Source organism: Zea mays, chromosome 2 (genome assembly GCF_902167145.1).
Source record: "Zea mays cultivar B73 chromosome 2, Zm-B73-REFERENCE-NAM-5.0, whole genome shotgun sequence".
NCBI lineage: Eukaryota > Viridiplantae > Streptophyta > Magnoliopsida > Poales > Poaceae > Zea > Zea mays.
The window spans coordinates 107,279,652-107,302,405 of NC_050097.1; the positions used below are offsets into that span (position 1 = coordinate 107,279,652).

The 22,754-nt window shown below is 46.6% G+C and overlaps 1 non-coding gene across 1 annotated transcript; it reads right to left on the reverse strand.

Moving 5' to 3' along the window:
- Nucleotides 1-15,177: 15,177 nt before the first annotated feature.
- Nucleotides 15,178-15,316, reverse strand: LOC111591043 (small nucleolar RNA Z247). Its single transcript, XR_004856806.1, has one exon. It is a non-coding gene; the product is annotated as a small nucleolar RNA Z247 (small nucleolar RNA).
- Between the last annotated feature and the right edge of the window lie 7,438 nt (nt 15,317-22,754).

The window sequence follows — 22,754 nt, forward strand, 5'->3', positions numbered from 1 at the left end:
GGTACCTCTCGATCGATGGACGGTGACGAAGTCGCGTCGGGGATGGACTGCACCGTTATCTCAGGTACGAGGCTAACGCCCAGCAAGCCCTTCGCGAGCATGCTGGCGTCATCTGTCCGCTTGGGGTTGGTGTGTTGCGGGGAAACGACACTCGTCGTTGTCTCAGGCGCGAGGTCAACGCCCGACATGTCCCCCGCTGGGGTGCCGGCGTCGTCGCCTCGCTCGACAGCCGACGAGGTGCCGCCTCCTGCTTGGCCATGGTTGCACCGCCTCCTTCTCCTGCGGCGAGGAAGGCGACGGGACAAACCCGGATGCTGCTCTTCCCCCATGGGGGGAAGACGTCGCCGAGTCCGCCACCGCCGGGCGGGCTGACGACCATCGTTGTCGCTGCCGCGCTGCGGAGGAAAGAGTACCATGTCGTAGCTGCCGTCGATGGACATGAACTCGAGACTCCCGAAACAGAGCAGCGTCCCGGGCTAAAGAGGTTCCTGGAGACTACCCATCTGGAACTTGGCAGGAAGATGTTCGTCAACACGCAGCAGGCCCCTACCTGGCGCGCCAACTGTCGGCGTTTCGACCCCAGGGGGTCCCTGGACCGACGTGTAAAATTGTCACTGCGTGCCCTAGCCCAGATGGGTTGGCGTGAGATGGAACACAAAGGGGGAAAACCGCGGCTCGTGTTATCCTGCGCTAGAGTGGTTGCGCTTGCAGTAGGGGTTACAAGCGTTCGCGAGGGAGAGAGGGAGTCCCGCGTGACCACCCTTCTGTATGAGGGCCCTGGCCCTTCCTTTTATAGATGCAAGGAGAGGGTCCAAGTGTACAATTGGGGTGTAGCAATATGCTAACGTGTCCGGCAGAGAGGAGCCAGAGCCCTATGTACATGCCAACATGGCTGTCGGAGAGGTGCTAGAGCCCTGTGTACGCGGTGTCGTGGCCGTCGGAGGAGCGTTTGAGCCCTGTAGAAGCATAGCTGTCGGGGCTGCCGGGACCTTGCCGACATCTCCCTACTTCCGTAAGGGGCTGAGAGCCACCGTCGTCATGGACGCACGCGGGGAGCCATCATTACTTGTTACCGGGGCGAGCCTGGATGGGACGTCGGTCTTGTTCCCCCGTAGCCTGAGCTAGCTAGGGGTAGGGTAATGATGTACCCCCTGCGGCGTGGTCGGTCCGAGCCCAAGGTCGGGCGAGGCGGAGACTCCTCCTGAGGCCGAGGCCGGGGTCGGGCGAGGAAGCGATTCCTCCCGAGGTCGAGGTTGAGGCCGGGCTCTGGGGTCAGGCGAGGCGGAGACTTCTCCTTCCGAGGCCGAGGCGGGGGCCGAGCCCTAGGGTCGGGCGAGGCGGAGATTTCTCCTGAGGCCGAGGCCCAAGGTCGGGCGAGGCGGAGCTTCCTGTGGCGCCTAAGGCTGGACTCAGCTGCTGTCAGCCTCACCCTGGCGGGTGGCACATCAGTCGGAGAGGGGCGAGTGGCGCTGTTTTCCTGTCAGGTCAGTCAGTGAGAGGGCGAAGTGACTGTGGTCACTTCGACCTTGCCGACTGAGGCACGCGTGTCAGGATAAGGCGTCAGGCGATCCTTGCATTGAATGCGCCTGCGATACGGTCGGTTGGTGAGGTTATTTGGCCAAGGTTGCTTCGCAACGAAGCCTGCCCGAGGTGGGCTTCGGGCGGGTCGAGGGTGCGCCCATTGCTGAGGAGGCCCTCGGGCGAGGCGTGAATTCGCCTGGGACTACTGTTCTCGCCCGAGGCTGGGCTCGGGCGAGGCGAGATTGCGTCCCTTGAGTAGACGAAGCCTTGACCTGAATTGCGCCCATCAGTCTCTGCAGTTTGCGCTGATGGTGATTCCCAGCCGAGTTTAGGAGTGTTGGGGGTACCCCTAATTATGGTACCCGACAGTATATAATGGAGGTGCCCCCTATCCTGAATGGGCAAAGGGACTATGTACGCACCACGGGTTCATCGTCGTACCATTCCACATTTGAATAGGACAATATATCGACGATGAGTAGGTGGGTGGAAAGTATTATGTTATCACTGGATGAATATGCAATTCATGTTGTGTTGCCTTTCGAACCATTTTATTCAGCCGTTTTGTTTTAGCGGGTGCTCGTGGGTTCTTTGTTGGCCGATCATGTAGAATGGCCTTCTTCCTAACGTATTTGGAGAGCAATTGATCGAAAGTAGGGTCGACTTTGTCCAGCCGACCATGTGCGTCATGTGTGCTTTGCCCATCCATCTCCTTTTTCGTTTTGTGTGGAGGACGACGCCTCTGGCCATGGGCGGACTGTCCGGCTGAGTCAGCCGGACCATCTGTTTGAGCGTCGGACCGTCTGCACGCAGGTGCCAGAACGTCCATGATGCTCGAGTCAGGGAGCTTCGCTTGGTTGTTCGAAGCCTGCCCGCCGACACCTCCGAACTTGTTAGTCTTTCTGTCTGGAGCTTTTCGAGCAATCCCTCCTTGTGATATACTCGATGTGCGAGGATGACCAATGATGATGTTTTTTCTTTTGCCTTTATCGGCCATTTTCGACCGAACCAAGACTTTTTTCTTGCTAGCTCTATTATATTGATAGGAATTGGTTGCGTGTCCACTTGCATCTCTTGAAAAATCAGCCGACCTGCATCTATGGCCGAGTGTATCTGTTGACGAAAAACGTTACAATCATTGGTGGCATAAAAGAACTATGCCACTTGCAGTAAGCATGTCTCTTTAACTCATCTAGAGGAGAAAGAGTATGAGTTACTTTAATGTTGCTATTTTTCAATAGTTCATCAAATATTTTATCACACTTGGCAACATTAAAAGTAAATTTAACTTATTCTTGCCGATTCTTTTGAACTGGTTGTAAAGAAGAACAAGGTGAAGGTTTGGCCTTTGTTGGCCAAACAAGTTCAGACATATATCTGCGGATTCATCATTCAAATTATCACGATACACTAGATGTATAGTACGACCGACCAACTTTGGTGTTTCTCTACATCAACTTTCACATGCCAAAGCCCGCTGACGTAATTGAGCTACTGAAAAGAACCGAGTGCTAGATGTTTGTCTTTTAAGTAGGATAGCAACCCATTAAAAGCCAGTCCTGCTATATGTTTGTCTGCGACATGGATTTGGAAGCATCGATTTCTAATATCTCATAACTCCGTATATCGTCATTAACCGATTCCCCATTCCCTGTCGGACTGAAACTAGATCAGCTAGTTCTAACTCATGCTCTCATGAGAAAAATGTTCATGGAATTTCTGCTCTAATTCTTCCTAGGAGTTGATAGAGTTAAGAGGCAGAGCTATGTACCATACGAATGCGGTACCAGTAAGGGACAATGAGAATAAACGGACACGATAGCCTTCCCTATTAGCCAATTCTCCTAGGTGTGCTAAGAACTGGCTTACGTGCTCGTGTGTGCTTTTCCCGCTTTCACTGGAAAATTTAGTCAAATCCAGTATCCTTGTCCCTTGCGAATATGACATGGTGTCAAATCGGTGATTATTTGGTTTTCGATACGAATGTCCTTTTATGGCTACACTTATGTCAAGCCTTTCTCGGAGTAGTTCGGTCATTTCTTCCCTAATTTTTTCCATAGCGTCTGGTGGCAAGCCACCGGTCCTTGGGTCGGGCATTGTTATGCCGGCCTTCCTGCCTTGGCCGATCGAGAACGACGCTCGGCCTATGATTGCATGGCGCACCATGTATTTGATATGTAGGGTGAGGAACATATTGTTGTTGCAGTGTCTCGGTGTATTTTGCGTCGCAACAGGTTCTGCATACACGTACCAGGATGGCCTGGTCAAGATGACTGGACGGTCTGGTGCACTGACGAATAGTCTGTGGATATATCCAGACTGTCCGGTCGTGTTTGCCACCACCGGGGCCATGTGGCGGCCTTGGCGTGGGTCCAAACTATCCGACAAAGAGAGTCAGACTATGGCGTTAGAGCCAGATGGTCCACGATTAGATGCGGACAGTCCGGTCATATCCAGATTCGCCAATCTGTCAAGCTAGGATGACGACAGTAGAATTTTCCCTTGATATGAGTTTATCGGCATACCATACAATGGATGGAGCTGCGAATCCCCATTTGTTACTGATGTTATAGACACAGAAACCCTATTGCTAGTTTCGTATGACGTAAAACTAGGACCAACAAATTTCTCAAATGTGTGTGTTAATTTTGTATTTGTTTCTTCCAACCCTCCAATCTATTGTTTCATTTAATCTTGCTATTACTTAATAGATTGTATGTCGTCAGATTTACTTACATTTGGATATGAAGTGAAGATAGGAGAGATGCAATCTCGATCTCTACATGCTTGTTAATCTTCTGGTGGCGATCCTGATAGGAACGGGGGTGCCTGATCTTCCGTCAGGTGAAGATAACTATCGATTTGGTGGAGATGTCACACAGACGATCCGGATTCCAATCAACACGACTAGAACCCCGCAATCGCAGCACCACTTCTCTGGTTATCAACTGTGCGCTGCGCGATTGACCTCGCCACGAAGGCTAATCCTTGCCTGTGAATCGAAGACACAAGCAAGAACAAGACAGAACACAATATAGAATATTGCGGATGAATGATTAAGCTCACAAGTTGGGGTCTCACAAACCAATCTACGACGGTTGTTCTCGACAGATCTAAACTTAAGCAAAACCCGAACCCTAATGTGGCGTGCGTGACCCCTGGATGCGCCCCTAATGGGCTCCGACGCGATACACAGCCCAACGGCCCAACAGACGGTGTCGCAGCACCAAAACAGAATCTGAACGCTCACTTGTTTCAACGATTCCCGTTGACTCCGGCCGAATTTTAGGGTGGAACCAGTTGGGTCGGTTAGATAATCTCCTTATCTTTCCAGCCATATCAAGTCCGTTGGAATCGGAGTCCGGATGCATCTTGGGCGTCCATTTTAGTGCAGATTGGTCCTGGAACCCGAGATGGAGTCGCAGCCGAGTCGGACTTGATCTCCTTCCTGTTGTAGGCGCCCTTGCTGCTCCTCCTCAACAACTAGACCTTTCCCAAGTCCTTGCTGGTCCTCTCCAAGGTTCCTAATCATTAAAACATCCATGGCCCCAAGCGTAAGCTCTAAAACACAATTGACTAGGGTAGAACGTACCTGGAGAATTAGCTGTCGTGCACGCGATCGTGTTATCGGTCCATTTATTGTATGTATAGAAGTGATGTCCTCATCATCCTCCCCCTCTTGAATTGGAGTCGTCCTCGACTCAATCTCATCTTCGTCACCCATATATGGTTTCAAATCTGAAATGTAAAAGGTGGAACTAACCCGAAAATCTGGAGGCAACTCAGGTGGTAATCCAGGGGGTATCTCAGAGGGAAACACATCCATGTCCTCATCATCCTCCCCCTTTTGAAGTGGAGTCATCCTCGACTCAAGCTCATCTTCTTTTCCCAAGTATGGCTTTAAATCTGAAATATTAAATGGTCCAGCAGCATGGTTGGGCAAGCTCGCTCTAGGAATCAAATTAATCTGGTGCTCAATCCCACGAATGGGAGGAAGTCCTGGAGGTAACTCAGAGGGAAAAACATCTCGGAACTGCTGCAAAAGGTTAGTCACAGATGCAGGCAAAGTGCTAGCAATATCATCAATAGAAAAGAAAGCATCTTCGCAAACCAAGGCATAGCAACAAGCATCAGTAGCATGAGTTTCAAGAAGATCAGTTTTAGTAGCAAGCATGACAGGAGCTTTCAATTTAATTTGTTGCTGAATTTCTGTCTCAGTAGTTGGTTCTTTATGGGTACTTGCAGCTCTATCTTTATCAGCTTGTACAATTTCAGTAAGAGTCAAAGGTAGCAAAGTAATGTTTTTATCTTTATGCCTAAAAGTGTATGTATTACTCCTACCATGGTGACATGCATCATTATCATATTCCCAAGGTCTACCCAACAAAAGAGAACAAGCTTCCATAGGTACTACATCGCAATCCGCATAATCAGAATACATACCAATGGAGAAATGCAATCGTACCATGTGTGTTACCTTAACCTTGCCTGGATCATTGATCCACTGAATGTGGTATGGATGTGGCCGTGGATGTGTGGTCAAGCCAAGCTTCTTGACCAAATCTGAACTCACCAAATTATTGCAGCTTCCACCATCAATAATAACATGTGCACGCTGATTCTCGATGGAGAAGAAAGTCTGGAACAATTTATGGCATTGCTGCTTCTCTGATGGTTTAGGCTGAGAACTAAGAACACACTGCACCATGATGCTTCGAAGGTTCACCGTAGCATCAGCACCAAGTATGGCATCATCATTAGCAGCAACATCACTGGAGTCATCATCGTCACCCTCACCGTCGGAAGCACTAATGTAGCCATCATCCGTAGCAATGTATGTTCGCTGACTCGGGCAATCCTTCTTCACGTGACCAATTCCATGACAGCGGTGGCAAACAATACCCGAAGAACGACCAATGGAAGGTGCTGCAGGTGCTGGTGAATTCTGTTTCTTGGCGGGTACCTGCAAAGGAAGGTTACCAACATGTGCATCAGGTGTCGAGGGAGTATGACTCGAGGCAGGTGTGTGCGTCCGTGATGCAGAGGAGGCACCAAAAGTAGCCCTAGGTCGATGTTGGCGTCCCTGCAATTCCTTCTCTGCAAGCATAGCAAACTGGAACAACTTGTTGACAATGTTAAATTCTTTGTAATCCACAATGTCCTGAATGTCACGCCGCAAACCTGAATAAAAACGGCAAAGAGCGTCCTCATGTCCCTCTACTATCCCACAACTTTGCAATCCCTTCTGAAGCTCAGCATAATAATCTTGAACCTATTTATCCCCTTGCTCTAAACGCATCAATTTCTTACGCAATTCTTTATGATAAGATGGGGGAACAAATCTATCGCGCATAGCTACCTTAAGATTTTCCCAAGTCGTAGGTGCTCTACCATCCCCAACTAGACCAGTCCACTAGACAATGGCAAAATCTTTAAATTCACTAGTAGCTTGTCTAACTTGATGTCGTTCAGGTACAAGGTGCGTAGCAAATTTTTGTTCTATCGTCATCTCCCAATCAAGATATCCCTCAGCATCATAATGACCCGAAAAAGATGGTATAGAAAATTTAATCTTAGCATAAGGGTCGTCAGGAGCACGATTGTTATTACCTTGCTGGCGGTGTGGCATACCTTCTGTGTTTTGATGAAGACGACGACGTTGGCGCAAATCTCTGGTGGCTGCTTCACCATAATTACCTTCTTCATCAATCACCGCATCATCGGGAAGACGTGGACGAGGAGGTGGTGGTGCTTGTTGTTGCGTCTCCAACACAGCAAGTCTGTCGACGATCTGGGACAATCGTCGATCCAGCCTCTCGTAAGTCCTGCCAAGGTCCATGTTAATGAAGGCATCATGCACTGACTTGTGGACTGTCTCCTCCATTTGCTCCTTCAGGAGCTTGTTGTTTGCCTCAAGATCTTGGCGGCTAACACATTCATCGAAGTCTGTAGGGATCCTTGCTTCTTCGTCGTCGCCTGCCATCGAAACACAAAAACAGGAAACAAACGGTGAAGGTTATCCCTAATAATCTCACTACATGCTCCTCTCGGGTGGAACACAGAAACACACTCTAATGTATCTTACCAAGCTCTTACAAGTATCTGACGAAATACAAGCAAAGAATGGTACAATCGGAGGTTGGTTCGTGATACTTACCAAGAGGTAGTGAAACCGCGATTGCAAGGTCAAATCTGTATTGATCAGAAGATATAGTATGTGGAATTGTAGGACAGGCACAATATGTATGTGAATGTGGAACAAAATCGAGTGCAGATTAGCGAAGTTCAATAAGTGTCCAAAGCACAAGTCACAATTGCTGGCTAAGAGGTGTCCTATCGAAGCACAACAAGATAAAAGTAACAAACTAGCAGAATGGCAGTTCTGTAAATAGCGCAGATTTTTCAGCACTAGTAGAAATCAAAGGCGCGTTTCCAAAGGAGTACCAGCAAACGAGCTCGAAATATTCTGAATTTTTTATCACTGATCCAAAATCACAATTGATGGAAGCAAACAAAATTTCACTTGAAACAGAGTTGTATTGTGGCCTAGAGAAAATCACAAAGGATCTCTAAAATTCTTGAAAACACTTAAACATTTTTTTAATTATCTTCCCGATTTTTTTTTGAATTTTTTGACCGAACCAAACAGGCCGTAGAATGGAGTCAGGAATCTGCTGTAAAAATTTGAGCGAAAAGTTATGCCCGTTTTATGGAAGGTACCTCAAGTTATGGTTTTCCAGGGCACAAATTGGTAGGAACCGTTGCGGCGGCTAGCGGCGGCTATAGAACACAGGGGCACAAACCTCCATGGTATAAGAAATAGGAAAGCGCCAGATGATGAAACAAGGAGGGCTGCAATGCAATGCGGTTTGCAACCTAATCTAGGGGTAGCGTGGCGAGAATTCACACAAGGCGGCTAGCGAGGGAAAATCGAGTAATGTGGTGTCTCAACTTGTAATCTGGGAAAGGTGGATGGGATAGCGGCAAAACTAAATAACGGCAACGGAGCGGTTGAACTACGATTACGACACGACCTAAACAAGCAACAAGACTCGAACACGAACACGAATTCAACAAAGCAATCTGAAACGAAATTGCAAGGCTAAACAGGGTTATAGGACAACGGATTTTTTTGTATGGCAATTATCTGGATTTATAGGATGAAAAAACCTAAACTAAAATAGGGTAAGCCTGACGGTAATACCTGAGTCTTTGAATACCACTTGATAGGAACGGGGGTGCCCGATCTTCCCTCAGGTGAAGATAACTATCGATTTGGTGGAGATGTCACACAGACAATCCTGCTTCCAATCAACACGACTGGAACCCCGCAACCGCAGCACCACTTCTCCTCTGGTTATCAACCGTGCGCTACGCGATTGACCTCGCCACGAAGGCTAATCCTTGCCTACGAATCGAAGACACAAGCAAGAACAAGACATAACACAATCTAGAATATTGTGGATGAATGATTAAGCTCACAAGTTGGGGTCTCACAAACCGATCTACGGCGGCTGTTCTCGACAGATCTAAACTTAAGCAAAACCCGAACCCTAATGTGGCGGCGGCTGCTGAATAAATAGAGTATTAGGGCGTGCGTGACCCCTGGATGCACCCCTAATGGGCTCCGACGCGATACACGGCCCAACGGCCCAACAGACGGTGTCGCAGCACCAAAACAGACTGACGCTGACTTGTTTCGACGATTCCCGTTGACTCCGGCCGAATTTTAGGGTGGAACCAGTTGGGTTGGTTAGATAATCTCCTTATCTTTCCAACCATATCAAGTCCATTGCAATCGGAGTCCGGATGCATCTTGGGCGTCCATTTTAGTGCAGACTGGTCCTGGAACACAAGATGGAGTCGCAGCCGAGTCGGACTTGATCTCCTTCCTGTTGTGGGCGCCCTTGCTGCTCCTCCTCAACAACTAGACCTTTCCCAAGTCCTTGCTGGTCCTCTCCAAGGTTCCTAATCATTAAAACATCCATGACCCCAAGCGTAAGCTCTGAAACACAATTGACTAGGGTAGAACGTACCTGGAGAATTAGTTGTCGTGCACGCGATCGTGTTATCGGTCCATTTATTGTATGTATAGAAGTGATGTCCTCATCAGATCCACCGTGAAGTATGATAAGAATTTCTCCGTCGCCTCCTCCTTAGCCTTAGCGATTTGGCAACGTGCATCCTCCCTCATTTGATTCATCAAGTCTTCATATAGTTGTTGCTCATGGGCCACCAGGCTTCCGATAGCCGGTCTAAGGATATTATCTGGGCAGATATCGGTGTGATCTTTAGAACCTACCATTTGGGGCCTAATTTTAGTAGATCTATACATGTGGTCCTAGTGGAGCGGCTAAAAAGTGTGTTGGCGCCAAACACTAGAATGAACCACATGGCGGTGCTCTCTACGAAGGCGCGGACGGTACACGACATAAGGCCGAACGGTCCGTGACCTGGGCGTAGGAGCGACTCCTTTGTGTACGTCTGGACGGTCCGCGCCTAGGGCTCAGACGGTTCGCGATGGCGCAGAGAGTCATCTTCTTCGCAGCAGACCTAGATCTTGCCTCCTAAGAGGGACTCTGTCAGGGAGGAGTGATCCTAGGGTGTGTCTTAGCATCAGCAGACCACCCAAGACGTCTCTTGTCGACATAAAGCCAATGAGAGGTGAAGATTCGAGGTACAGGGAGACTAGGGCTAAACTAGTGCTACTCCTAGTATATAAGGGAAAAACGATAAGTATAGTTGATTGGATCGATTGTGGGGTGTTTAATTGGCCGTACCCTTTCAATGATAGATGTCTGGACCTATTACAAGTCGGTTCTTGAGTTAATCCCACAGATTTAGCTAACACAACCCACAAAAAATCTGGAACCTTAACTGATTCTGCACACGCGTGGACAGTCCGCGCCACTACGATGAACAGTCTAGACCGTGGATCATATGGTCTCAGGACCGGACCGTGGGCCAAGACAGTTTTGAGGCTCATCAGATACATTGTGGTATCAGGACATTTGCTCATCTTTCCTGAATGATTACGGTAGCACTATTTATTAATCATGTGCCGACACTACTGTTCAAAATACTTACAAAACTCGAGGTGTTCGATCAAAACTACACGGTTCGGAGTTTGGCTAGTTCTATTTTTAAAAAATAAAAATAAAAACGAATTACCAACGTTCTGTTTACCGGGTTTACGAAGACGAGTGGAGGAGGAACAGCGAAGGCGGCGCTGCATGTCCGGCGGCAAGTGGGATCGGGAAGCCGCGTTTCGTTACGGCACTGCACGCACCTGACCTATATATGGTGGATATGCATGAGTGCCGGCCACGAAATTTCCTCCCACCACAGGACGATACGTACACGATCCAGAGAGTAGATTTCGTGCTAAAAAAAAATGAATGGGTGTGCGTGTGTGAGTGGAGGGGGATAATTCTACACGTGAGTCCTACAAACCAACGTATTGACAGGAGGGTACGTACTCATGCGCACAAATTCTAGCGGTTCGCTCGGTTCACTCGGGTACGTTACGTATAGTGTTAGGAATTGGGGCGTGTCGGGATAGCTCGGTGCAAGCTTATCGTACTTCGGACCAAACAGGTTTAGGCCTCAAAGGCCCAAAAATAATTTTGTATTGTAATCAATGTGAAAATCAGAGGGCAATAGGTTAAAGCGTGCTACCTCGTTGGAGGGCCGCCCTACATGTTTATATAGGCATAAACAACATGCGCAGAATTTACAGGATCGTAACAAACTAGAGAAGCTTCAGGAATTCTAGTTACAACAGAATATCCCTATCTTTATCTTCCCAGAGATGCTTACTCTTGTTTGTTACAGATATTTGTTTACAATCTAATCTTATCTTCTAACACCCTCCCTCAATCATAACCGAGTGAGGTTGAGATTGACTTTGAAATTCTCCAGAAGCCGAACTGAAAGAGGTTTAGTAAACCCATCTGCAACTTGATCTCCAGTAGGCACATATTCTATATCAAGTAGTTTCTTTACGACCTGATCTCTCACAAAATGATAATCCACTTCAATATGTTTTGTTCTTGCATGAAAGATAGGATTGGCTGACAAATATTTAGCTCCCAAATTGTCACACCACAACTTAGCTGCTCTAGGACTTTTAATACTAATTTCAGTGAGTAAAATTTGTACCCATATCAACTCTGCAGTAGCATTGGCCAAAGCTTTATATTCAGATTCAGTGCTAGACCTTGACACCGTAGGTTGCTTTCTTGCACTCCATGAGACAAGATTTGATCCTAAGAAAACAGCAAACCCACCTGTAGACTTTCTATCATCTACACTGCCAGCCCAATCTGCATCGGAAAAGGCACTAACAAGAGTAGAATCTGATCTATGGATATGCAGCCCCAAGTTTGTACATTGCTTGATGTATCTAAGTATCCTTTTGACTGCTGCCCAGTGCAACGTAGTAGGAGCATGAAGAAATTGACAAACTTTATTAACTGAAAATGCAATATCAGGTCTAGTTAAAGTAAGATATTGTAAAGCCCCCACTATACTCCTGTACTGGGTTATATCTTTTTCTCCTAAAGGTGACCCTTCATGTATAGATAGCTTCTCACTAGTGGAAAGAGGTGTACTGATCGGTTTGCAGTCAGACATACCAACCTTTTTAAGTAAATCTGAAGCATACTTGTCTTGAGTCAAGATAATACCATCTCGTACCTTATTCACCTCTATTCCTAGGAAGTAGTTGAGGTCACCCAAGTCCTTGAGTGCAAACTCTTTGTTGAGATCACTTAGTAATGCTTCTGTTGCTTTTTGAGTGGAGCTTGCAACAATTATATCATCAACATACACAAGCACAAAAATAGTAACACTTCCCTTATTGTAGAAGAATAATGATGTGTCAGCCTTAGATGCTTGAAACCCAAGAGAAAGAAGCTTATTGCTCAATCGTGAATACCATGCACGTGGAGCTTGTTTCAATCCATAGAGTGCCTTATCAAGTTTGCACACATAGTTGAGTTTTGTGGAATCCTCATATCCTGGAGGTTGCTGCATGTAGACTTCCTCCTCCAATACTCCATGAAGGAATGCATTCTGAACATCAAGCTGACGTAGACTCCACCCTCGTGACACAGCAATAGAAAGAATTATACGAATGGTAGCATGTTTAACAACAGGACTGAAAGTATCATCATAATCTATCCCATATTGTTGTTTATACCCTTTAGCTACTAGTCGTGCCTTGTACCTATCCAAGCTTCCATCGGCTTTCCTTTTAATTTTATACACCCATTTGCATCCTATAACGTTCCTACCTTTTTTTGGAGGAACAAGGTGCCAAGTTTTATTTTTCATAAGAGCTGAGTATTCTATATCCATAGCATCTTTCCAATTAACATCTCCTAAAGCTTCATTTAGATCATAAGGTTCACCAGAAGAAGTAAAACAGCCATATCGAATAGTGCCATCTGTATAAACCTTTGGTTTCCTAACCCCTTGTTGAAGTCTTGTCCTTGGGCGAGTTGATGCAGGGTCCATAGAAGATACACCTCCCAAAATCGGCTCAGGGACTTGTGCATCAGCAGCGGTCGCAGGCAGAGAACCAGACGGCTCAGAACTCGCTGGTGATGTCGCGGTAGTGGGAGCTGTCAAGAAGCTCTCTTCCCGTCCCGCAATGCCGCGGGACATGTCGACGGAAGCCACATAATCGTGGCTAGCTGAAGGGTGCGTGGCAACACGCGAGTCGCCACGACAGGTTGGAGACGGTGCAGCTGTCGATGGCGCTGCAGGAGCAGATCTCGAGTGCGAAGCACTCCCAGGAATCTGCACCACATCAGCTTCAGGAGCAGTGTTTGGTACTGAAGGCGCTAGGACATCCATATTTGGTGTGTGTTCTGCCTGATCTTGAACAGAATTGTCTCCAGAAATTTGGTTAGGGTCAGTAGACATATCAGCCGCATGATCAATCAAACTGTCTACCCCAGAATTAAATGTGGCAGGATTTAAAAGATCAGGTGTAAGAAGCTGGATTTCAGATCTCAATCGTGCACCCGCATTGCTATGCAAGGAAGCAAAGGGAAAAACATTTTCATCAAATGTAACATCTCGAGAAACATATACCCTGCCAGTAGAGACATCTAAACACTTAAACCCTTTGTGTAAGCTACTATACCCAAGAAAAACACATTGCTTGGAACGAAACTGAAGTTTGTGAGAGTTATATGGGCGAAGATTAGGCCAACATACGCATCCAAAAATGCGGAGAACTGAATAATCAGGTTGTTTATGAAACAAGCGCTCAAAAGGTGTGTCTAGATTAAGAATTTTTGTGGGAGTGCGATTGATCAGATATGCGGCAGCTAGAAATGCCTCATCCCAAAATTTAAGGGGCATAGACGCATGTGCAAGCAAAGAAAGCCCAACTTCTACGATGAGTCGATGTTTTCGCTCAGCCGACCCATTTTGTTGGTGAGCGTGAGGACAAGAAACCAGATGAGAAATGCCGATCTTATTAAAAAAGGTATTCAAGCGCTGATATTCCCCTCCCCAATCAGTTTGGACAGCAAGAATCTTCTTGTCAAAAAGTCGTTCAACAAGGCTTTGAAATTCATGAAACTTCTGAAAAACTTCAGACTTATACTTAATAAGATAAACCCAGGTAAATTTACTATAATCATCAATAAAGCTCACATAATATTTTTTTTCTGCCAACAGATTCGGGTGCAGGACCCCATACATCAGAAAAAACTAGCTCGAGAGGGGAGCTAGATACGCTAGTGGATCTAGGATATGGGAATTGATGAGCTTTGGCTTTCTGACAGGCATCACACACGGATTCATCTGTTGAGGGACCTAAACAAGGAAGTTTATTCTTGCTAACAACCTGACGAACAATAAAAGAAGATGGATGACCTAAACGATTGTGCCATCGGGACATGGAGGGCTTGACAGCACCAAGAGCGTTCTTTATTGTGGATGTAGCGGGGATGGGATACAGTCCTTTGTGACATCGCCCCTTAAGCAAAATGTTCTTGGTGTCTTTGTCCTTGATAACAAAAAAATTTGGATGAAATTCTATGAAGGCAGAGTTATCTGAAGTTAATTTATGAACTGAGACAAGGTTTTTTTTAGCTTGTGGAACATAAAGAACATCATTTAGATGAAGATTTCTATTAGGGGTATTAACAGTAGATTGACCAATGTGACTGATTGTCATACCTGAACCGCTGGCAGTGTGAATTTGATCACCACCAGCGTACTTCTCCCTGATTGAGAGCTTCTCAAGCTCTCCTGTTATGTGGTCGGTGGCGCCGGTGTCCGTGTACCAATTGGTGTCGACGTGGTAGGAGTTGGTGGCGGCTCCAGCAAGCTTCTCATCTGGGACGAAGTCTTCTTCAAACCTGTGCCAGCACCTCGCTGCGGTGTGGCCCTTCTTGAAGCAGACCTGGCAGACCGGCCTCTCGTCGCTGGAGTTGTTGGAACGCCTGATGTAGCCTCCCTGGTTGCCTTGGCGCCCTCCGGACCAACTAGCACGGCCACCACGAGATGACCCGCGTCCACCACGCTGGCCACGGCCACCACTGCCTCCACGTTGATTTCCACGGCCACCGCGACCAGCCATATTTGCTGATCCTTGATGCTGCTCGCCTCCACCTCTCATGAGATCCAACTTGGTCTCAAAATTCAGCAACTGAGAGTAGAGGTCTTCAAGCGAGATTGGATCTACCCTCGTGACAAGGGCAGACACCATCGATAGGAATTCTTCCTCCAGGCCGGTGAGGATGTACTCGACCATCTCTTCATCTTGCAGCGGTCTTCCTGCTGCAGCCATCTCCTCGCCGTAGCCCTTCATCTTGGTGTAGTACTCGGCGACGGTCATACTACCTTTTTTTGTAGTTGACAGAGCAAGGCGAAGATTCACAGCCCGGGCTCGGGTCTGTGATGCGAACATGGCCTCGATGGAGCGCCATGCCTCCGCTGCAGTCTTGGCTGAGGTGACTTGAATCTGCACCTCTCTGCTTATAGATGAGAGGAGATAGCTGAGGATCTGTTGATCCTTTACCTCCCACTCTTCAAAAGCAGGATTGGGGCTCTTCTTGCCCGCGTTGTCGACAGTCTCCTCATCAGGCATCTTGGTTGCGCTGGTGAGGTATCCCTCCAGACGTGCGCCGCGCATGGCAGCACGTACCTGGGCCTTCCACAAGGCATGGTTGGCCCTGGTAAGCTTCTTAGAAACAGGATGTGCAACAAGTGCGGCAGAGGAAGCACTGGACGACATGATGAGGGTTTTGGTAGATGGTTTAGGCTCTGATTACCATGTGAAAATCAGAGGGCAATAGGTTAAAGCGTGCTACCTCGTTGGAGGGCCGCCCTACATGTTTATATAGGCATAAACAACATGCGCAGAATTTACAGGATCGTAACAAACTAGAGAAGCTTCAGGAATTCTAGTTACAACAGAATATCCCTATCTTTATCTTCCCAGAGATGCTTACTCTTGTTTGTTACAGATATTTGTTTACAATCTAATCTTATCTTCTAACAATCAAATCAAATCAGATTTTGTAGTTTTTCTAGTGACAGGCTGATATTGTGGGCAGAAAGCACGTTGAATCAAGTTCTTAAAATTTTGGCTCTCACCCACACAAACAATAGATTTGGCTATTTCATCACGCGCTACCTGTGGGTTGTAAACCCATGTACTTATTGTACCATCAGCACTAAAGTTAAGATTGGTTTGCGTACCTCCTCGAGTTTTTCCTAGCTTTGTCAAACAAACTTTGTAGTGCCGATTCAAATGTCCCGTGCCAGCAACTGAACCTGCACTCAATTCACTTTTGCAATAGTTACATACAACAACAAAATATACTACACCATCCTCAATGACTTCCTTCTTCACCATATGTTTCCAACAGTCTGCCCTCGAGCTATACTTTGCACCGCTTGATGACGCCGACGCTGGTGCACAATCACCATCACCCAATTCACCCCCATGGACGACAAATGGTGTTTGTGGTGGTTCACCAGCAGCCACACGACCCGCATCCACCGAATTTTTTTGCATTTTGGTCCTTTCTCGGAAAAAAATACACGTTTGGACTCTAGAAAATTTTAATGTCATTTTTGGACCCTTTACTCGGCGCCGTAGCCTATGGCGCCGAGGTAACAAAGCTCGGCGCCAAAGGCTATTGCGCCGAGGTACATGCTGCGCTGGCACAAACGAACGTCGTGGCGCCGACGTGGTATCGAGCTCGGCGCCATAGATCTTGGCGCCGAGCTCCATTCTATATAGAAACCTTGTCTAGCTTAGTTGGTAAAATATAAGGCTTTTAACCTTGTTGTCGTGAGTTCAAGCCCCACAGTGGGTGTTTTTTTAATACTTTTTGTCTTTTTCACTTATTTGTTTTTTTATTGTCCAGATTTTTCGTTTATGTCGCTGATTTGTCTGTCTAGATTTATTTCTTATCCAGATTTTTTTGTTATTTATTTGTTGTTTTGGGGTCTCTGGTCTCTTTCCAGTGTTTCTAGCTAGTGCAGCGGCACGTACGGTCAGAGTAGCAGGCTGGACGATGCATGGCGCTGCTGCGTGCTCTTCCTTCCCTCGGCCCGGGGTGTCTCACTGCCTGGTCATGCTTGTGAACCCGTGTTTCTTGTATGTTTCAGGTGCACGTCGCCGCGTCAGCTTGGTTGGTCTTTGCCTCTCTAGCAGACAGAAAAAAGGCAGGACGATCCATATACAGTAGCCATAGGCACCATCATAGATTTGTGACAAGTGTACAAGGTTATAAATCCAAAATATAAATGCGTTGTTCAAATTTAGGAGCAATAATTAGGAAGGAAAACTATACCTATCTCATACGTTAGATTCATGCGCATGAACATACGACGAATAAAAAAAAATATCTGGACGAATAAACAAATCAGTCAAAAAAACAAAAAAATCTGGATGAAAAATAAATATGAACAGACAAATCAACGACATAAACGAAAAATCTAGACAACAAAAAAATAAATCAATGACAAAGACAAAGTAACATCCACTATGGGGCTTGAACCCACAACCACAAGGTTAAGAGTCTTGCACTATACCAACTGAGCTAGACGTGCTTTGGTTATACAATTGAACTCGGCGCCCATATCTATGGCGCCGAGCTCGGTGCCACGTCGGCGCCACGATGTCCGGGTTGTGCCAGCGCAGCACGTACCTCGGCGCCATAATCTATGGCGCCGAGCTGTGTTACCTCGGCACCATAGGCTATGTTGTCGAGCAAAGAGTCCAAAAATGACATTAAAATTTTTTAGGGTCCAAACGTGATTTTTTTTCCGAGAAAGAGTCAAAATGCAAAAAAATCGGCCACATCCACATCCAGTTCACCAGCAGCCACACTACCACTCACACCTAATTTACCACCAGACGCACCAACGCTAGTATTAGGATTAGGATAAGGATTAGGATTGGTTTCACTGGCCCTAGACTTGGACACCATTATAGGACATCTCCTCACCATATCGACTCACATGAAACACGAAATCAGGATTCAGGACCTCGGTCTGCAAGGCTAAGATAGAAGGGGCCGGATTTATAGAACTAGCAATCTGAGAATCAAAGCAACACGCGGACGACGCCTCAGGCTGTCGCGTCATTTATTGTGATTGATCGCTACGATGACCATGCAGGCGACACCATGGGCCACGGATCGACACGACATGATTAGCGAGAGACGAGTAGCTGCCTAGGGTTCAAACTTCCAAGCAAGGGAAGGGCGAAGGGCATGTGGAAGATGAAGAGTGAAGAACTGAAGAGTAACCTATACGTTGTAATGGCCTCCATGGTCCCAGAGTCCGGGAAGCTCACCTTCTATGTCGGGTGGCAGCGACATCAGCGGAGGACTGGTCACTGGTGGCGACCGGCGGAGGGAGCAACGAGGCCTAGGATTTTCCTTGTGTCACAGGCTCGCGGCGTGTTTGCGTCTGTATCCTATGCGAGCTGTGCGGCGGCCGGCACTAGGAAGTGGCAAATATAGCATGTGCAATTGGCCAAGGCAAGGAACCGAGAGACTGGCACTACAAGGCTGTGCTCCTTGTTTTAACGTCACTTGCACATGGAATCGAGAGAGCTGTGGGCTGTCGGATAGCTTGTGCAATTGGGCCAAGGCAAGGAACCGAGAGAGCTGCGGGCTGACGTACATGTGTACCTAATAAATGGGCCAACTTCGTGCTTTTACAGGCTTTTGAAAGGGAAATGTGCCCTTAGTCAATTTCTATTATGTTTTGGTGATTAAGTGTCCAACACATTTAATTGAGTTCCTATGTGCTAAATGAAGAGAGAAGTGTAAATCAAGAGAAGGTATGTTTCTAGACTTAGTAGTTGGTTTTTTGTATACTAATATATTTGTCTAAGTGTTAGAAACAAAGAAAAGAAGAGAAGAGAAGAATTGCAAAAGACTGTATGTGTGCAGCCAAAGTCCAGCTCAGCCTGGCACACCGGACTGTCCGGTGGTGCACCGGACAGTGTCCGGTGCGCCAGGCTGGACTCCAGTGAAAGGGCCGCTCTCGGGAAAAGTTTGGCGGCGTACGGCTATAATTCACCGGACTGTCCGGTAGTGCACCAGACTGTCCGGTGAGCCAACGGTCGGTCGCGCAATCCGCGGGCGACGCGTGGCCCACGCCAACGGTCGGCAGGGGGCACTGGACTGTCCGGTGTGCACCGGACAGTGTCCGGTGCGCCAACCGGCCCGGAGCTGCAACAGTCGTCTGCACCAAAAAAGGAAGGAGATCGGCACCGGACCGTCTACAGTGACTGTCCGGTGCGCCACTCGACAGAAGGCAAGGATAGCCTTCCTTGTTGATCTTCAACGGCTCCTAGCTGCCTTGGGGCTATAAAAGGGACCCCTAGGCACATAGAGGAGTCACCCAAGCTTACAAGAAACATTCTAAGACTCCAAGACTCCAACTTCGCGCATTCGATTCTTTGTGATAGTGACTTGAGCTCCATTTGAGTTGAGAACTCCTTGCGTTGTGTTTTGAGCTCAAGTTGTGACTTTTGTGCATGGTTGTGCTGTGGATTTGAGTCTTGTGTGTGTTACTCTCCCCTCCCTTACTTCTGTGCTTCTTTTGTGATCATCATTGTAAGGGCGAGAGGCTCCAAGTTGTGGAGATTCCTCGCAAACGGGGGAAAGACTAAGAAAGGAAAAACCGTGGTATTCAAGTTGATCATCAGATCACTTGAAAGGGGTTGAGTGCAACCCTCGTCCATTGGGACACCACAACGTGGAAGTAGGCAAGTTTTACTTGGCCGAACCACGGGATAAAATCACGTGTCTCTTGTGTGCTTTCTCTTTGATTGTCTGTTCACAAGAGCTCATTTCAAGCTACTTAGCCGTTCTAACTTTCATAACTAAGTTTTGTGGCTATTAGTGTTGAATTTTACAGGATCACCTATTCACCCCCCCTCTAGGTGCTCTCAATTGGTATCAGAGCCGTACTCTTCACGTAAGGGACTAATCGCCCGAAGAGATGGATCCTAAGGGAAAGGGGATGGTGGTCAACGACAAGGAAAAGGAGTCCTTCCTCAACGAGCCTAGAGACGACAAGCCTACTGACTCTAGCTCGAGTCACAAGAAGAAGGACGGGAAGAAGAAGAGGCGCATCAAGAAGATCATCTACTACGACAGCGATGAATCTTCCTCTTCACCAAGAGACGACGACATTGACGATTCTTCGTCAAAGAAAAAGACGGTTAATCAAAATTACTCTTTTGACTATTCTCGCATGCCGTACAATTAGAATGCGCATTTACTCTCTATTCCACTAGGAAAACCTCCACACTTTGATGGAGAGGACTACTCATTTTGGAATCACAAAATGCGTAGTCATCTATTTTCTCTCCATCCTAGTATTTGGGAAATAGTGGAAAATTGGATGCATTTTGATAGCACTGATAACCCTGTATTCATTAATGAACAAATTCATAAGAATGTCCAAGCTACTACTGTCTTGTTAGCTTCGCTTTGCAGGGATGAATACAATAAAGTAAGTAGCTTGGACAACGCCAAGCAAATTTGGGACACCCTCAAGATCTCACATGAGGGAAACGATGCTACAATGATCACCAAAATGGAGTTGGTGGAAGGCAAATAGGGAAGATTTGCCATGATTAGGGGAGAAGAGCCAACACAAACCTACAACAGGCTCAAGACCTTGGTCAACAAAATTAGAAGCTATGGAAGCACAAGATGGACGGACCACGACGTCATCCAACTCATGCTCAGGTCCTTTACCGTCATTGACCCTCATCTTGTGAACCTTATCCATGAAAATCCTAGGTACACAAAGATGACACCCAAAAAGATACTTGGAAAATTCGTGAGCGGGCGCATGATGGTAAAGGAGGCATGATATGTAGATGACCCTTGAACGGGCCACTACCCATCTACGAGCCGCAGCCCGTTGCGCTCAAGGCAACGAGCAGCAAGGAGGCACTACCAAGCAAGGTAGCACAAGTAGAGGCTGTCGGGCTCAACGAAAATGAAATGGTGCTTATCATCAAGCGCTTCAAGACAGCTCTTAAAGGACGCAAGGTGTACCCCAACAAGAATAAAATAAGGGGAAAGCGCTCATGCTTCAAATGCGGTAAGACTGGTCACATTATAGCAAATTGTCCCGATAATGATAGTGACCAGGAACAAGAAAAGAGCGGGAAGAAGGAGAAGAAAAAGAGCTACAGGAAGGCAGAGGGTGAGGCACACCTCGGAAAGGAATGAGACTCGGACTGCTCCTCCTTCGACTCCGACAACGAAGGACTCGCTACCTCGGCCTTCAACAAGTCTTCTCTCTTCACCAACGAACGCCACACTTGCCTTATGGACAAGGAGAAGAAGGTAAGTGTTCGAGATACCCCTAAATACACTACTTCTAGCGATGATGATTCTAGTGATGATGAAGTAGATTATACTGATTTATTTAAGGGTTTAGATAGAGCTAAAGTTCATAAAATCAATGAGTTAATTGATGCTTTAAATGAAAAAGATAGATTGCTATAGAAGCAAGATGACATTTTATATGAAGAACATGACAAATTTGTTAGTGTACAAAAATCTCTTGTTTTAGAAACTAAGAGAAATGAAATGCTATCTTCTAAATTATCTGCTTGCCATAAATCTATCTCTAGCTTAAAAATTTTGAATGATGATTTAAATACTAAGCTAGAGGAAGCCAATAAATCTAGTTCATGTGTAGAGCATATTAATATCTATAATAGATGTAAGGACTTTGATGTTGATGCTTGTAATGAACACCTTATTTCTATTACCAAATTAAATGATGAGGTGGCAAGTCTTAATGCTCAACATAAGACTTGCAAAATTAATTTTGATCAACTAAAATTTGCTAGGGATGCCTACACTGTTGGTAGACACCCCTCAATTGAGGATGGGCTTGGTTTTCGAAAGGAAGCCAAGAACTTAACAAGCCAAAGGACTCCTATTCCCAATAAGGAGAAAGGGAAGGCCCCTATGGCTAGTAGTCCTCAAAGGAATCATGCCTTTATTTATGATAGGAAGATTGCTAGGAGTTACGGTTATGCTACTTATAACTCACATGCTATGATTGCCTCTAGTTCTACTTTTGTTCATGGTAGAAGTAGGCCTAGGAGAAATAATGTTGTGTCTCATACTCCTAGAAAAATGTGCAATGGACCTTCTACAATTTACCATGCTTGCAATACTTCATTTGCACTTTTATGTAAAAATGAAAAAGTAGTTGCTAGAAAGTTGGGATCCAAATGCAAGGGAGACAAGACTTGCATTTGGGTTCCAAAGGCTATTGTAACTAACCTTGTAGGACCCAACAGGAGTTGGGTACCTAAAACCCAAGCGTAAATTGTCTTGCAAGTTTATGCATCCGGGGGCTCAAGCTGGATTATCGACAGCGGGTGCACAAACCACATGACAAGGGAGAAGAAGATGTTCATCTCCTACATCAAGAACAAGGATTCCCAAGATACGATCATCTTTGGAGATGGGAACCAAGGCAAGGTCAAAGGCTTGGGCAAGATAGCTATCACCAACGAGCACTCCATATCAAACGTATTTCTAGTAGAGTCGCTTGGTTACAACCTCCTGTCTGTAAGTCAATTGTGCCACATGGGCTACAATTGTTTGTTTACAAATGTTGATGTTTCTGTCTTTAGAAGGAGTGATGGTTCATTAGCGTTTAAGGGTGTATTAGACGACAAACTCTACTTAGTTGAT